This window comes from Mustela erminea, chromosome 9, assembly GCF_009829155.1.
Source record: "Mustela erminea isolate mMusErm1 chromosome 9, mMusErm1.Pri, whole genome shotgun sequence".
NCBI classification, from domain to species: Eukaryota; Metazoa; Chordata; class Mammalia; order Carnivora; family Mustelidae; genus Mustela; species Mustela erminea.
The window spans coordinates 16,892,508-16,903,638 of record NC_045622.1 but is presented as its reverse complement, the minus strand read 5'-3'; the positions used below and the strand labels follow the sequence as shown (position 1 = coordinate 16,903,638).

The following is an 11,131-nucleotide window of genomic DNA, read 5'->3' as shown; positions in this document are numbered from 1 at the left end:
GGCCACAGCATTTCAGAACATTTTTATGTCTCATTAAGACTTTCAGTGGGGTGAAGACTGAAACCTGATTGAAAAGAAACTTTTTCTTTTATCCCCCAGATTTTTGGTTATCCTATTGTGTTTTAAACAAACAGCTCTTTTCTTTTTTGCTGTCTCTGGTAGTTACCAGGCTGCTGGTCTTAGCTGTGATTGTGGGCTACTGCTTTTCATGGTCACCAAAGAGTTGGAGGAGAGGGTGGTGGGGACTTAAAATGCCAGAAGGCTTATTGTTCATACCAAGATGTGGCTATTTTTTCTTGAACATGTTTCCCAATTGCTTAAGTCTTTGATTAGTTTCTAAAGGTTATTGACATTCTTTTCCAGTGTTCTCATTGCTTTTGGAGAAAATTTTTAGAGGTCCTTACTCTGTCATTTTTACTAATATTACCTGTATCTTAAGCTTTTTTTTTTTTTAACTGAAAATACATCGTCAAATATGTTTTGAATACTAAAAGGTCTATTTATGCTGTAAAGAACAGTAAGGTAGGTCGTGTAGTAGTCAAATGTATTGTGGAAAGAGATGTTGGAAAAAAGGGAATGATGAATTTTACATCCTAATTCTGAAGTACTCTATCTGGTTAGGATGTACATGTAAATAACAGCTTGGAGGGAGGGTTATGTATTAAATAAAGTAGAAATAGCCGTATTCCTCAAGATACATTACTAAAAAGTCAGGAATGTTATTAAGAATTAAGGTGGTCTCTGGCTATGTTAAACATGGAGGAATATTTTACTCTGGAATATTCAACCTCCTTAAGCACTTGAAAAAAATAGAGGGGCTTCCTTTTTTCCAACAAATCACAAGTTAGATCAAAATCTCTCATACAGTGTCTCTTTAAGACTCTAAGCTTTAAGGCACTGAATCTTAAAAAGGTGTGCTGGGTCACACCATCCTCAGGCTGGTAGACAAAAGGAGACGGCAACGCAATGCTTACTTACCCTCTTAAGCAGCAGTGAGTTCTGAGCCTCTAGCTGCCAGGACGTGCTTGATAAATGATTCTCTTATGTGGGAAACACTCTCGAGGGCACATTCATATTTTGACAAATATCTCCCAAATTTGGAAGTCATGCACTGTGGTGCTGTGTAATCATCAGAAGAGTTAACTGCCCATCTGTAGTGGTGGCTCTTTGTGATCTAGTGCAGAGATGAACTTGGGCTCTAGGGCAGGACAATTCTTAGCATTCTGTCCATGATGCCTTTCTCTTGTGTCCCAGAATCCATAGATATGTATATATTTATAATTTCAGGACTTTGGAGCCCAAAGACTTCGAGAAGAAGACACCTATTCACCACACTCTTGCCTAGAAGACAACCAGAAATATTTGGTAGGTTTTAGATTCTTTTGAAATATGAAAGTTAACCACAAGCAGATATAATCATGTCATTGAGTCTAAAACTCAGTTCTTTTTGTATTTAATATTGAAGAACTAAGACAAGTGTCTGGTGAAGCATGACCCTTTGTATAAGCAGATGTGGAAAGGGGAATTCTTGTTTTTCATGCTTGAGCAGCAAGAACAGTAATAGAAGTTCCTGTAAATGGTTTTCATTTCTGTCCCTTTTGAAGTGTAATTAGAATGACTGGTCTATCATGTAGGTTACAATATTTGCTGGTAAACAACTTATTCATATGTTTCTTCTGAAATAAGAGTGATTAAAATGCATGAGATTGTTTTCTGGAACGAATCATTCAAGCATTATTTCTGATGGTGGGAACTGAATTAGAAAAGTGAGATATTTAAGTATCCTCATATGGTATTTTTCCATGTAAGAGGATATTTTTCCCCACCTCAAACATTTGCTAACACCAATAATTTAAGTTGTTTTATGTAACATCCACTGAAGAATGAGCTATTGAAAAATACAAGCCATTTCCTGACCAGTGCCTCTTGGCCCTTGGTGTATCATTGGCTTTCTCTTACCTTTTCTTAAATTTTAATTTAGATGGAAAAAAGAATGGAGGGTGAGGAATTGGGGAACTGTAGAGAAGGGAATTATAAAAGCTCCTAGGACTGAGAATGTATACTATAGAATTTTGCTCAGATTCCATGAAAAATAAGGATTCCTTTTCTACTTGGTAATGCAAATAGCCTAGCTGACCTCCAAGTACCTACCGTGCAACATCTGTTCTGTGGAGGGAAAGCATTTTTACACAGTAAAGATGGAAGATATATAGTCTAATCATTCTGTGGTATAGATCAATATTTTTAATACCAAGGGCTCATAATATGAAAAGCTCTTACCCCTCTCAGCAATGATTTTCAAGGGGAATGTACATGACATCCTTTGCAAATTTCCACCAGTCAAGATGTCAATCTTTTGTATAGTCTATATTACTAAAGAAAGATAAAATTATACACTTGGAAAACAAAAGCCATCTTAAATGTGCTTTTATACTATAAACTTGCCCCTTCCCCAAAATGACAAAATGCATGGCGGGGGGGGTTGATGTCTTATCCATGGATGATAATTATTGCTACACGAGTGGTCCCCAAATTCATTGGGGGTAGGCAGAACCTATTAAACTTGTACTAATATTTTTAGCTAACAAGGGAAACAAATTAGAGTTTCCTAATAATGAACGTTAATGCTGATACTAATCAAATGAGAGTAAGTGCATACTTACCTGTGACATACCGGACCTGAGTATTCTGAGGAAAGAAAGGGAATTACTTTCCTTCATTCACTACTTTATCACATTGTGACTTAGGCAATTTACACTAAGTGGAATTTATAAGCCTAAGCACAACACAGTAATTAGGTTAAAATTAAGCATCTTTAATGTGAAAATACCTATACCATTGTGTTTTAGAGACACAGGGTATTAAATGTTACAGCACCAATTAAATGAGTAATGAAAAAAATTTAGGATCAAGCTAAATCCATTCTTAAAAACTTATGTTAAAAAAATTATGTAATTAGCTAAGCCTACACTTTGAGGAGTTAGGAAAAATAACAGGAATGTAGTAAGAATGAGCCAAAGCTAATAAAATAGAACACAAATACAGTTAGAAAAGATTTACGAAATGAAAGGGTTTTTGAAACATTGACAAAACTGCCAAGATGGATTTAAAAAAAATAGTCTAATAAACTTCAGGAATTAGTAAACTATAGACATTTCAAAAGAGATAAATAATCAACTTAATGCAAAAACATATTTACTTATTTGAGAGAGATAGCACAAGAAGGGGGGAGTGGCAGGGATAGGGAGAAGCAGACTACTTCTCTCAAATAAGGGACCCTGATGTGTTGATCCCAGGACCCTGGGATCATGACCTGAGCTGAAGACAGATGTTTAACCAATTGAGCCACCCAGGTGCTCCTAATGCGAATATTTAAAATTTAAATATGATGTATTAAAAATAAAAATAGATTATCAAGATAGTAAAAATTATTAGAGGAATTAAAACAATAGTTAAATTCTTCCACAAAGAAAACTCTGGGGCTGTAGGGTCTATAAAACATCAAAGGAGAATTTCCAATCTTCTAAAAAAAATAATTGCAGAGAATTTTTGTAAAGAAATATTCTGGAACTCAGGAAGAGAGCATAATTTTGGTATACAATTCCAGTGAGGACAGTAAGAAAGAAAAAGTATAGGCCATTACAAACTCAGCAATACAACAGTTTTCAAAAAGGTTAGTATTTCATAAGCAAGTTTTATGTATCCAAGGAATGCAAAATTGGCATACTAGAAAATTCACAATGAAAGGAGAAAAGCCATATAGAATTCTATAGATGGGAAAGCATTTGAGAAAATTCGGCATCCAGAGTATAAGCAAATTTCATACTTAATGAAGACAAGCCTGAGTTTTCGTTTGTATCAGAAACAAGACAAAGGCACCTGCCATCACCCCTATTGAAGAGTGTCCTTGATATCCTACCCAACACAGTAAGACAAGGAGAAGGAAAAAAAGGATTGGAATGAAAAAAATTATTTTAATATACAAAAGGCAATCATTTCAACATAGTAGCCCCAATTAGAAGATGTATTTAGAAACAAATACTACTTACATTAACAAAAAATTACTTACAGTTTTTTTTTTTTTGAAGGTATGAAACCTCCAGAGGGGAGCAAAAACGGTATTATTTGGAAAGAGTAAAAACCTAAATAGAACATACTATGTTCATGGGTAGGAAATCTCAACGATAACAGATTTCAAATGGATCTTTGCATTCAGTGCACCTCCAATTGAAACCCCAGTAGAAATTTCCCAAAACAACACAACAAACCTAAGTTTTACTTATACGAATGCATATGGAAGAGCAAATTGTATCTGCCACAACTGATACGGAACAGCAAATGCCAAAGAATCACCAAGATCCCCTTGATAGAAACCGTCAGGAAACAAGTCCTATCCCCTTCAAGGTCCGAGGTGGACTAAGAATCAAAATTGACATGGGACAGATTAACAGAAAATAAAATTTAATGGTATACATATGGGGAACCTACTCAGGCATGCAAAGTTCAGAGACAGGCAAAATGTGGTGACTAGGTCATTCTGAACTAAGGAGAAAAGGGTAGAGGGTCTGGGATTTCAGAGGAAAGGACTGTACTTCACAGGGTGATGAGAGAAACTGTTTGGTAATTACATGTTTACGATTTTTTTCTAAATTTTACTTACTTATTTGACAGACAGAGATCACAAGTAGGCAGAGAGGCAGACAGAGAAAGAGGATAATTAGATGTTTACCTGCCATACAGATGGATCACCTAGATAAAATTTATTTCTGCTAATAACAGCTCATTCTAGGGAGGACTACCAATTTAGACTCTTAGATGCAGTTAAGGGAGGAACAAAAATTTCTCTTGAGCCCATAGGGTCTTGACTGCCTTTAAGAATAACTTTATACTGGGACGCCTGGGTGGCTCAGTGGGTTAAAGCCTCTGCCTTCGGCTCAGGTCGTGGTTCCAGGGTTCTGGGATCGAGCCCCACATCGGGCTCTCTGTTCGGCGGGGAGCCTGCTTCCTCCTCTCTCTCTGCCTGCCTCTCTGCCTACTTGTGATCTCTGTCAAATAAATAAATATTAAAAAAAAAAAGAATAACTTTATACCTTCGGAATAACCTTTATGCTGAAGTAGTTTGTTTTAGGGCAGCCTGCCCTGGGCCGCTACAGCTACTTCCTTTGAAACTTCCATGAATTTTCCCGCATAAAAGTTGAGCTAACAGCAGATATGCCAAGGGTAACAATCCTGTCAGTGTAACTCAGAAAAATCATAGAGGCCACATTGAAAATGGGTAGGAAGGGTGGAGATGTGTTCAGGAACCAACCAGTCTGCAAGGCCAACCACCAATGGAAGGGACACCAGAAGCAGAGAGGAGCAGACCCTACAACCAGGCAGCCCAGATAAAGAAGTACCTAAACTGGGAAGACAAGTCCTTATTTGGTTTTTAAAAACCAGAGGGGCTTAACTTTGTGGGTGTTTCATAAGTGGGGCTTAACATCAGGATCCTTGAAAATCAGTGGGCTCAACTCAGAGCTGGAGAGCAATAGGAAGTGGAGTCCCCACCCTTAAAGAGAACAGCACAACAAACAACCCCGTCCAGATACAGCACAGAAAGAGCAGTTTGAAAAGAGCCTAGGGCCTGTGGGGAAGGAGTTGTATTCACTAATTTCAGAACTGGTGGGGGGTGGGGGGTGGGGTGCAGGGAGGGATCTATAGGAGACTTCTCAAGAACAAAAGAGCTAATGGTGTCTCTTCTCTCCCCTGCTCCCCCAGCCCAGGTACACAGACACCTGCGGAAACCAGTACAGAACCCTCACCACTTAGCTTTTGCTAACAGCATGCCTTGCCACTGAGTTTTCCTGAAGACTGTCCCATTCAACCTGCCTCACTCCATAGGCCTCTCTCCAGAGTGATTCCTCATTGTGCCTCAACGGGGGTCAGCACCACTCCAGAGGTACTCTTGCCCTGGGGAGAGCAGAAGATAACCGCACACACAGCAGTTCAATGGCAGCCCCGACTGCCTGCCCCACCCACCAACAGAAACCCTCCGGGGGTGGGGGGGTGGGGGTCAGCACAAAGAGAACCCAGTCATTCAGGGTCACTGCAACCACCACAGAAGACTGGGGACAGACATCTTCTCTTACTCCTGACCTTGCCCACCAATGAAAGCCCCTTGGGGACAACAGAGGGAGAGAACTCTATAGTTTGGTGCAACCATGGTTCCAGCAAGTGGGCTGAAGGCAAATATAGGGTCTGACCTAATTCAAGCCCAGAGTGGCCCCAGACTGGCACCTTAACAGCACAGGGACCAAACCCTGATGACAACAGGCAAAGAAGGCCAGGGAAGCCAACTAGACTAAAGGCAAATGTGGCTCAACGACAGTAGTAGGGTACATGCAACACACACAGGAGATCCCCCTGAAGCACCAGGGTCTACGGAGGAGGGAACACTGCCCTATAGGGCATTTCAGGATCACTTCATAAGGCCTCTCATTTCAAGATCAGGAGACCTAGCTGACTTGAATACACAGAAGCAGAATTAGGAATTATGCCCCAAATGAAACAACAGGACCAAGAAGAGAATGTAATTGTCATAAAGATACTCACTAGACTTAAGATTGAAAGATCCCCACGTGACCTTCAGCAAAGAAAGAAAATATAAAAAAGAACCAATTAGAGATGAAGAGTTCTGAAATTAAAAATATGCTCAAGTCAATAAATAGTAGGCCAGAAGAAGCAGTAAAACAGATAGGGAGCTAGATGATGGTAATAGAGCAACCAAGCTGGACAGGACCAAAAAAAATGGTAAGAGAACTCAGCAACACCATTAGGTGTAATAGCAGTCACATTCTAGGGATCCCAGAAGGAGAAGAGAGACAAAAAGCAGAAATTCTGATTAAGTATCTGAAAACTTTCCTAATCTGGGGAAGGAAACAAATCTAGGTCCAGAAGGCACAGAGAGCCACCAAAAAAAAAAAAAAAAAAAATCAACCTAAGGAAGTCCACACCAAGAAACAAAAAATGGCAAAAAGTAGTGAGAATTTTTAAAGCAGCCAGAGGAAAAAACAATTATATACGTACAAGGGAAACTCCATAAAGCTGTCAGCAGATTTTTCAGCAGAAACTTCGCAGGCCAGTGGCAAGGGGGTTGATATGTTCAAAGTGCTAAAGAAAAAAACCCTGCAGCTAGGAATACTTTATCCAGCACGGCTATCATTCAGAATACAAGGAGAGAGAAAGGTTTTCAGACAAAAGCAAAAGGAATGCGTGACCACTAAACCAGGCCAACAAGAAATACTAGGGAGAATTCTTTGAGTGGAAAAGAAAAGGCCATGATCAGGTATAAGAAAATTAGAGAAGAAAAAAATGTAAATATAACATGTTTACATGCTCAGGCACCTGTAAACATAAAGTAGATTAACCAGTACAGAGATTAAAGCACAAAGCAGTAAGATCAGTTAGATCTAGAAAAAGGTCAGTAAAGGGATTCACAAAAGAATTTAAGGTATGATGTCATATACATAAATGGGTGGGGGTGGGAAGAGTAAAAGTTATATTGTCCATGCTACGCATAGCAATCTACAGATATAATGCAATCCCTAGCAAAATACCAACAGTATTTATCACAGAACTAGAACAAACAATCCTAAAATTTTAGGGACCACAGAAGACCCTGAATTGCCAAATCAATCTTGAAAAACAAAACTGAAGCTATCCCAAGTCCAGATTTCAAGATAGACTATAAAACTGTAGTAATCAAAATAGTATGGTACTAACAAAAAAATAGACCTATAAATCAACAGAAAAGAGAGCCCAGAAAGAAACCTACAATTACATGGTCAATTAATCTACAACAAAGGAGGTAAGAATATACCAGGGGAAAAAGCCTCTTAAACAAATGGTCCTGGGAAATATGGACAGCTACATACAAAGGAATGAAACTGGATCATTTTCTTATACCACACACACACACAGACACACACACACACATATCTCAAAAGGGATTGAGGACCTCAATGTGAGATCTGAAACTATACAACAAAGGAAGCCAGAGTATGCAGTGCGACAGTTCTCTTCAAAAAATGTTGGGAAAACTGGACAGCTACATACAAAATGAAACTAGACCACTTTCTTCCACCATACACAAAAACTCAAAATGGATTAGGGTTCTAAACGTGAGACCTGAAACATAAAAATCCTGGGAGAGTGCACAGGCAGTAGTTTCTCTGCCATCACCCATAATATTTTTCTAGGTATCTCCTGAGGCAAGGGAAACAAAAGCAAAAATAATCTATTGGAACTACATCTAAATAAAAAGCTTTGGCGCAGTGAAGGAAATAAACAAAACTAAAAGGCAACCTGCTGAACGGGAGGGGAGATTTGCAAATGACATATCCAACATATAAAGAGTTGATGCAACTCAACACCCAAACAATAATTAATTAAAACCAATTAAAAAAGTGGTCAGACATGAACAGATATTTCTCCACAAGGCATACAGGTGGCCCAAAGACCTGAAAAGATCAGCATTACTCATCAGTGAAATGCAATTAGAGGTACAATGAACTGTCACTTCCCACCTGCCAGAATGGCTAAAGTCAAGAAACAAGAAACCACAAGAAACAACAAGAAACACAAGAAACAACAAGTATTGGCAAGGATGTAGAGAAAAAGGAACCCTCGTGCACTGTTGGTGGGAATGCAAGCTGGCGCAGCCACTCTGGAACACAGTATGGGGGTGCCTCAAAAAGTTAAAAATAGAGTACCCTAAGGTCCAGTAATCACACTGCTGGGTATTTACCCACAGAAACTGAAGCAGTAAATCAAGAAGATGCAAGCATCCCTAGGTTTATTGCAGCATTATTTACGTTAGCCAAGATACGGAGCCAGTCCATGTATCTTTCCATAGATGATAAATACATGGTATAAATATGGAAGGGAGTATTACTCTGCCATAAAAAAGAAAATTTGTCATTTGCAACATAGAATTCTATCTTCTAAATCCATCTGAGTGAAATAAGTCAAAGACCTATCATAGGATTTCATTCATATATGGAATTTCAGAAATGAGAAACCAAAAAACATACTCTTAACTATAGAGAACTGATGGTTATCACAGGGGAGGTAGTTGGGGGTACAGGTGAAACAGGTGATGGGGATGAAGAATACACTTAGCACTGAGTAATGTATAGAATTTTTGAATCATTATATTGTACCCTTGGAATCTATGTTTGTTACATTTGGATTAAATATGAATTAAAGATAATTTTTTTAATTGAGCTGGTAGTTTCATTGAAATAGCTTCCCTGCCTACTTGTGATCCTTGTCTATCAAATAAATAATAAATAAAATCTTTAAGAAAACAACCCTTCTTTTCTGGAACTTTTCATAAGTCCTCTCTAGATTGAACTTTTGACAGCATCTCATGGCCTGAAACCACGCTAAAGACTTGATGTCAGACTTTTGCCTACAATACCTAATGGATGTGAGTGAATTCATCTCTTTGGGGTTTCTGCACCTGCCAGGAAGGAACCTTCTTTATTCTCTTGGTAAGGCTGCTGGGAACTCTAAGGAAAGGTACCAGGCTGAGATTTCTAAGGGGCCTCACTGGCTCCATAAAGTCAATCTTAATTCTTTTTTAAAGCTGTCTGGTCATATCTGAATCTATGTAGATCTCTCACAAATATTAAATTCTAGTCAAAGCCCTATTTCCAATTGTGTGCTGTTGTAAGGAGAACATACTCTCATTGAAAATATGCAAATAAATATATTACCATAAAAAAATCTAAACACTTACCTGAGAGTCTGAATTCTCAAGGGGTCAGGTAGGGAGAAAAGATCAATGTTCCAATTTGTTCAAGGGCATAGTTTATCAAATTACTGTAAGTTAGTTTAAGAGAAAAAGTTCACTTAAATCTGGAGACAAAGACTGCTAGGAAAATGGCAGAGTAGGGGGATCCTAAGCTCGTCTTGTTCCCTGGATACAACTATGTAACACTCACATTAGTGTAAATAACACAGAAAATGACCTGAAAACTAGGAGAATGGACTCCACAACTAAATGCAGAGAAGCCACATTAAATAAGGTATGAAGGGTGGAGTCATGGTGGGTTGCTAAAGGGACCATGGGCCATCTGCGGGAGGGACGGACCCGTAGGCATAGACAAGGCAGAGAAACAGACTAGGACACTGCGGGGAGCCCACATGGTGGAAAAAAAAATCACTATAACATTTGGCTTTGAAAACCAGAGGGATTGAATTCTTTGAGCTCTTACAACCAGCATGACGGAAGACCTGGAATTTTAAAAATGAGCAGGCTCAATTCTGGGAGAGTCCAGAGGGTGAAAGGAAGCAGAGTTCCCACCCTTAAAGAGACAATAAAACAAACAGCCCTGGGAGATACAGCGTGGAAGCAGCAGTTTTGAAAATGCCTGGGACATTCGGGAGGGAGGGTATTCATTTTGGAACAGATCTCAGAGGAGCAGGGAAGGCTAAGGGAATTCTCCAGGAACGAAGCTGCTGGCAGGTGCCATCTCCCTTCTACACGCCACGCCCATCATAAACATGCTGCCGCCTGCGGAAACCAGAGCAGTGTCAGCATTTACTACCTAACTTGCTTACACCAAGCCCTGGCCCCCTTTGCACTTTGGCAGATCTTCCCTTTCCTGTCACACTTGCCTCAGTCCCAGTACTGTGAACCCCCTCCCCCAGGACACTGACTCAGTCCGTGCCAAGGTGCCATGCATTTTGTGGGGCCTCGGTCCTGACAGCGGGCCCTGCAGAAACTGGAAGTACACCCTGTTAGAACTGCACACCACACCCCCCACACTTCCAGACCTGCCCAGGCTGGTCCTCGCTCCAGCTGTGGCAGGTCTCATTTTGCAAGCAGGACCAGCACATCTCACCTCAGCTGGAGACCAAACGTAGCCCACAACAGTCAAAGAGCACTTATGCAGGTGAGGGGACTGAAGGGAGAAAAAAAGGCCAGACACAAGAGCAGGGCACAAATAACACAAATAGCAGCTAACCCCCAAAGTGCCATATTCCGAGGAACAGGGAACATTGTCCTGCAGGGCAATATGGGACCTCTTCTTCATAAGGCCATTACTTTCAAGAACAGGAAAGGTAGCTGAGTTTCCTAGCACAC

The 11,131-nt window shown here is 39.8% G+C and overlaps 1 long non-coding RNA gene across 2 annotated transcripts in view; it reads left to right on the top strand.

Annotated features, from left to right (window-relative positions):
• The window catches only part of LOC116599334, a 42,117-nt gene extending 35,259 nt beyond the window's left edge, over positions 1-6,858 (top strand). For both annotated transcript variants that reach the window (XR_004289315.1, XR_004289316.1), the window contains exons 2-3: positions 1,288-1,365; positions 5,758-6,858. This is a non-coding gene — a long non-coding RNA (uncharacterized LOC116599334). The remainder of the gene's footprint in view (positions 1-1,287; positions 1,366-5,757) is intronic.
• The last annotated feature ends 4,273 nt before the right edge of the window (positions 6,859-11,131 follow it).